Below are 6,207 nucleotides of genomic sequence, written 5' to 3'. Positions count from 1 at the left end.
TCTGATTATCTCTTTTTCTAGATCCCTTGATCCTCCATTTTCTTGTGCCTTTCCTATGTTGTGACTTGCATTCGACTTAGTTTGTTTTTTCTTCTTTTTTATTTAATTAAATATGGCCTTTGTTACTTGGAGTACAAATAAATAAATATTTTCTTTAGACTGCTCGCATAAAACTAAAGAGTTCCTCTTTAGCAACAGCTCCAATAAAGCGGGAACTGCTAGGAATTTAATTTCATATGAGACTCTATAAAAATAACTTTCGTTATCTCGTTTTAAAGCAGCTACTCAGAATATTTTCTAGACGGGAGTCAACGGAGGGAGTGTGTTAAAATGCAATGACTATAACATTGGCACATAACTATCTTAATAGATTTGCACCGAACTCAATGCTGAAGTATCGAATGACTACTATGCTGCTATTGCTCAAAGCAAGGTGGGTTCCAAATGATGAGAGAGAGGAAGAGAAGGGGAATGTGTAAGAAATATACAGGATGTTAGCCGCGTCTTGTTACATTCGCTGGAGTATTTCATAAAATTCCAAAAAGGGAGTAGACTTTCTGTGTTCCCGAGAGGTTTGATGGAGGGAATAAGTCTGTAACAAAGGAGTTCTTATCGTCCTGAAGAGAGAAGGACAGGATAGGAAAAAGACAGCCGTTCCAAAAACAAACAATCTTTTTCTGCTTAGAGTCCGCCCGGGGCGCGAACTGAACTCGCGCCCTAGCGCTTACAAATCAGGCGCGCTACATTTCAAGCTAACCAGGCTGGGAGAAAAGTACCTTTACTTCAGAATTTATTTAATCCAGAATATTAGATATTGGTGCAAGATTCAAGTTCAAGTATGGTCACCAGATTAAAAGAATCTACATACTTCTGAACCTCTGCGGCATCAAATCACTAACATTTCACCAAACGTATCGTTGAAACGTGTAAGTAGTAAGTACCTCATCTGTTTGACACTCCCTGTATACTCAGCTGTACTGGTCTATTTTAGCAACTCGCCTCTATCGAGCTTTACTTCGGGACGACATTGACTTATTCCATTCTAATTGGATTATAGAGAGAACGCTATTCTCTCTTTACTTCACCTGCCTGTAAAATGTAAACTGTAAAACGAACCTCGTTCATGTAAATACACAGTGAAGAGTGTATTCTCTCTACCCTTCTAGCCCTCCCTCAATATTTTACTCGTAATTCCCATGCATTGCAATGTTCATACTAAGATCCATAAGTTAATATGACATTAATGAAAAAAATTCTGTTGTAGTTACATCCCACAAGTGCAGTAGGGAAAATTGTAGCACAATCCTACTTATGGCAGTCTAATAAATAAGAAGAAAATAGGTCTTCACTTGACTAAATAAACAACTTTATCGATGGAAAAGGGTCAAAATGTTTCAGCATCTTATAATGCCACCCTCAGGACTATATAAATTGGAAAATTGCAGTGGACAGTTTATTTAGTCAAGGAAAGACCTATTTTCTTTTTATTTTAGACTAAATTAAGTCCAATAAAACCAAGTGTGCTTCTGACGTTACCTAACCTTCATAACAGGCCGGAATTCCAGTACTGAATCATAAGAAATAAATACGAGGGTGGCCGGCGGGCAAAGCACCAAGTTTATCAGAACCTCAAGTAATGACCGATTGTATGTTGATGCAGGTAAATTGATACTTTTAAAACCTGTCCGATGAATCACTTTAAGGACACTCCAGGACGATTTAGCTCTAAGCTGTGGTTTAGAGGTCAACCTTCCTCAGAACGAGTGGTTCAAGATAACTATTCTGTAAACCGTGTGAAGTGTAATTCTGAGACGAGAGGTCTGGTATTGAAATATGTAGTGTTGTAGGTAGATTGTACTAGTATAGTACAAGTGCTGTATTCATTCACTTATGAAAGCTAACCGAATTTTGCAGAACTTGGGGAATAGCTGACAAAGCCGACTGGAATAATATAGAAGTATTCCTTTGTAGATAATGAAAATCTACCTACTAACATACCTACATCGGACCATAAACTCAATGTTCTACTTGTAGAAACTTGCTATAAGATTACATTACATTGAAATGCGGAGCTTTTCTTACGAAATCCCTGTATGCAGCGTCCAGTAGGTAGGACTCATAGCACTCCATTTTTGTGGGGTTTCACTTTTCACCTTCAAAAATTGAAGTCTCTTCTGAAGTTCAGTGACGTCTTGATTCGTAAAAGCTTAACCCATCTTTTGGGGCAGTTGCCCCTGCACCTAAGCCTCAGAGTGGGCTTTTTGAGTATGGTAGACTTCTTGATTGGTTCTAACGCTTCTAACTATTCATGTAGGACATGTAGGTGAAATACTAAATGTATAACATACCACAAGCACGTAACTCACCAATAGTAGCGGTCAACGCCTTGGCAGGATCAGCCTCATTGTTATTGCTCTCCTTCCTATGGCGGCTCTCGGCGGTCATCGTTTCCGCCGGAATTTCCTCGACAAAGTTGGACGGAAACACGCCCGTCCTATCTCGCAGCCGCCCCCTCCACCATCCCTCTTCCACTTCGCTCAGGACATCGATGACGTCATTGACGTGAAGTTCTAACTCGTCCGCATTAGCTGGAGTGTAGGAGAAGAGGACACGACACCTCCTGCCTGGCTCTGTGGAGAAGAAGAACTTGGGGAAAAGCAAAGCCGACTGGAATAATATAGCCGTATTCCTTTGTAGATAATGGCGACCTCCCTACTAACATACCTACATCGGACCATAAACTCAATGTTCTACTTGTAGAAACTTACTATGAGATTACATTACATTGAAATGCGGAGCTTTTCTTACGAAGTTCCTGTGTGCAGCATCCAGTAGGTAGGACTCATAGCACTCCATTTTTGTGGGGTTTCACTTTTCACCTTCAAAAATTGAAGTCTCTTCTGAAGTTCAGTGACGTCTTGATTCGTAAAAGCTTAACCCATCTTTTGGGGCAGTTGCCCCTGCACCTAAGCCTCAGAGTGGGCTTTTTGAGTATGGTAGACTTCTTGATTGGTTCTAACGCTTCTAACTATTCATGTAGGACATGTAGGTGAAATACTAAATGTATAACATACCACAAGCATGTAACTCACCAATAGTAGCGGCCAACGCCTTGGCAGGATCAGCCTCATTGTTATTGCTCTCCTTCCTATGGCGGCTCTCGGCGGTCATCGTTTCCGCCGGAATTTCCTCGACAAAGTTGGACGGAAACACGCCCGTCCTATCTCGCAGCCGCCCCCTCCACCATCCCTCTTCCACTTCGCTCAGGACATCGATGACGTCATTGACGTGAAGTTCTAACTCGTCCGCATTAGCTGGAGTGTAGGAGAAGAGGACACGACACCTCCTGCCTGGCTCTGTGGAGAAGAAAAGTTTTCTGTTTAAGAAATGTGTCTTTCAGGGGATTTCACCAATATTTTTTCAGTTCCTAAAGGGCATGTCAAGTTAACAGCCTGTTAAGGAACATTTGATTTGTATTAGCGGTTTGGCCACGTTGCGTTACAAATAACTACCAACGTGTATTACTAACACCACTTTTCATTAGGTAACAAAGTTGCATTAGGTATCAAGGTTTGATAGAGGGAACTGTAAAAACGGAGGTCTTGTCGTCCCGAAATCAAAGAGAGGACAGGATGAAGAAAGTCAGCGGTTCCAAGAACGAACCTTAGCTGTTTAACATAAAGTTTGTCCCGTATGGGGAGCGAACCTGCGATCTAGGGACTTAGGGCTTAGGTCCAAGGCAGGCGCGCTACCTTCCAAGCTAACTCGAGTGGCTAGGAGATCTTAAACAATTATTTATTCTAGATTATATTTTGGTCCTGATTTTACTTTACACTTTGACCTTTGACTCGTTTAAAAACGTTAATACACCCAAGAGGAACCTAAATCAAGAAAACAGTTGAAGTTACGATGTTACCTGTTCTAGAACAGATTTACTAGTATATACACCCAGGTAAGTACCCCCAGAATAATATCACATGATGCCATTTGAAATAGGACCGAGTTGAGAGATTCATCATGCTAAATATATGCGGCATTAAAAACATAGGATTTGAATGAGATAATGTTTCATTATAAGTAATAATTATGTACGGTGTACACATAAATACTTCGCTAAATATTGTAAATATATAAATTATCAGGGGCATAATCAGATGAGTATAATAAAATTATCATGGAACCTTGGTAGGTAACCAACATGGATATGGAAAACGAATCTTGAACTTTTGGATCTCCCTAATACTTTGTTGCCTGCCACTCCCGCTCAGACCGCGGTCTGTCAAACAGTCGGAATGTGGTGTGTGGCTGAAATAGCTCGAGATCTAGGCCTGTCAGATCGTCCGAAATACCTGAGTCTGCCTCTCGAGATTTTCCCGCCACACACGTTCTGTGACAGCCTGCCTTTCTCGCACGAGTAGGCCCTCCCACCAGCCACCCGACTGCACTCGGATACCGGTAATCAGGTCTCCTTTCCTTAGTGTGAGTTCGTCCGCCTCTTGAGCTGTGTAGTCAAATTCTACGCTCGCCTCGATCACACTCGACCCTGCTGAAACAGACATCAGGGGGAAACAAAGGGTTAATAATTGTTAATTTATTACTACCATGGACAACGATACAATACATTACATTGGAATGGGGGTCTTTTCTGACGAGTTCAGTATGTAGCACTATTACACCCCATTCTTGTTGTGGACAACGATAACTGTACTTACTCTTTTTGTGGTACCTAATGATCTTTTTCTCATCCAAAAGCACAATGGATAATGAGTAAGGCACGATTATTGTTTTATTGATGAGTTTTTTGTAATCTAATTCGTGTACTTAATCACTTATTAGATTTCTAAATGGACTACTAAGACAGGTATGAAGTGAAATAACAGCGACGAGAAAATATGTCTCTTGAGCTGTGTAGTCAAATTCTACGCTCGCCTCGATCACACTCGACCCTGCTGAAACAGACACCAGGGGGAGACAAAGGGTTAATAATTATTAATTTATTACTATCATGGACAACGATACAATACATTACATTGGAATGGGGGTCTTTTCTGACGAGTTCAGTGTGTAGGACTATTAAACCCCGCATTCTTGTTGTGGACAACGATAACTAACTGTACTTACTTTTTTTTGTGGTAATGCGCTTTTTCTCATCCAAAATCACAATGGATAATGAGTAATGAGTAAGGCACGATTATTGTTTTATTGATGAGTTTTTCGTAATCTAATGCGTGTACTTAATCACTTATTGGATTTCTAAATGGACTACTAAGACAGGTACCTATGAAGTGAAATAACAGCGACGAGAAAATATACCAAAAACACCTTTGACACAAGAAGTTATACACCAAACGTTTTGTAAAACTGCTCACTCGATTGGTGGTCTCTATTTCTAGAAATGATGTAGGAACCTCTCTCTGTTTTCCGACCTAATACCTAGAACGGAGAACTAATTAACGTACTAGTACACTCAAGATAAGTGAGTGTTCATAGAAAATACCTTCTTCATATCTGAGTAGATAACACCAGTGGCTCAAGCTAAGTCATCTGATAACGAATGAGCCATATACCTAATACAGACCTACACAGACCAAGCCAGGTACATGGATCAGGTCCGAGGACAACAGAATAAAATCTCTCAACACAAGAAAAGACACGAAAGAAACACATCTTAAACCAAAGCAAATACAGACAACAGCAAATTTACTCACTCTGATGATAAAACAGGCGAAACTTGACAAATATCACAAATTAAATCACTTCAACAGCCTAAAGCTAGCAAAAATTAGTACAAGTACATCATCTGCCACTTTACCAACGATAAGTGAGTGTTCATAGAAAATACCTTCTTCATATCTGAGTAGATAACACCAGTGGCTCAAGCTAAGTCATCTGATAACGAATGAGTACCTACACAGACCAAGCCAGGTATATGGATCAGGTCCGAGGACAACAGAATAAAATCTCTCAACACAAGAAAAGACACGAAAGAAACACATCTTATTGACACAAGAAGTTGTTCACCAAACGTATGGAACCTCTCTCTGTTTTTCGACCTAATGCCTCGAACAGAGAACTAATTAACGTACTAGTACACTCAAGATAAGTGAGTGTTCATAGAAAATACCTTCTTCATATCTGAGTAGATAACACCAGTGGCTCAAGCTAAGTCATCTGATAACGAATGAGCCATATACCTACACAGACCAA

The 6,207-nt window shown here is 40.3% G+C and overlaps 1 long non-coding RNA gene across 2 annotated transcripts; it reads right to left on the bottom strand.

Annotated features, from left to right (window-relative positions):
- Positions 1-4,404: 4,404 nt before the first annotated feature.
- On the bottom strand, positions 4,405-5,481 carry LOC113467981. 2 transcript variants are annotated; one of them, XR_003391872.1, is made up of 2 exons: positions 5,122-5,481; positions 4,405-4,546 (listed from the first exon to the last, which is right to left on the bottom strand). It is a non-coding gene; the product is annotated as an uncharacterized LOC113467981 (long non-coding RNA). The 2 variants fall into 2 exon arrangements; XR_003391871.1 differs by having other exon boundaries at positions 4,405-4,543.
- Positions 5,482-6,207: the final 726 nt, after the last annotated feature.

This window comes from Diaphorina citri, unplaced genomic scaffold (genome assembly GCF_000475195.1).
Source record: "Diaphorina citri unplaced genomic scaffold, Diaci psyllid genome assembly version 1.1 scaffold608, whole genome shotgun sequence".
Classification (NCBI taxonomy): Eukaryota; Metazoa; Arthropoda; class Insecta; order Hemiptera; family Psyllidae; genus Diaphorina; species Diaphorina citri.
Note: the sequence above shows the minus strand (reverse complement) of the source record. Positions and strands in the feature narration are given on the sequence as shown.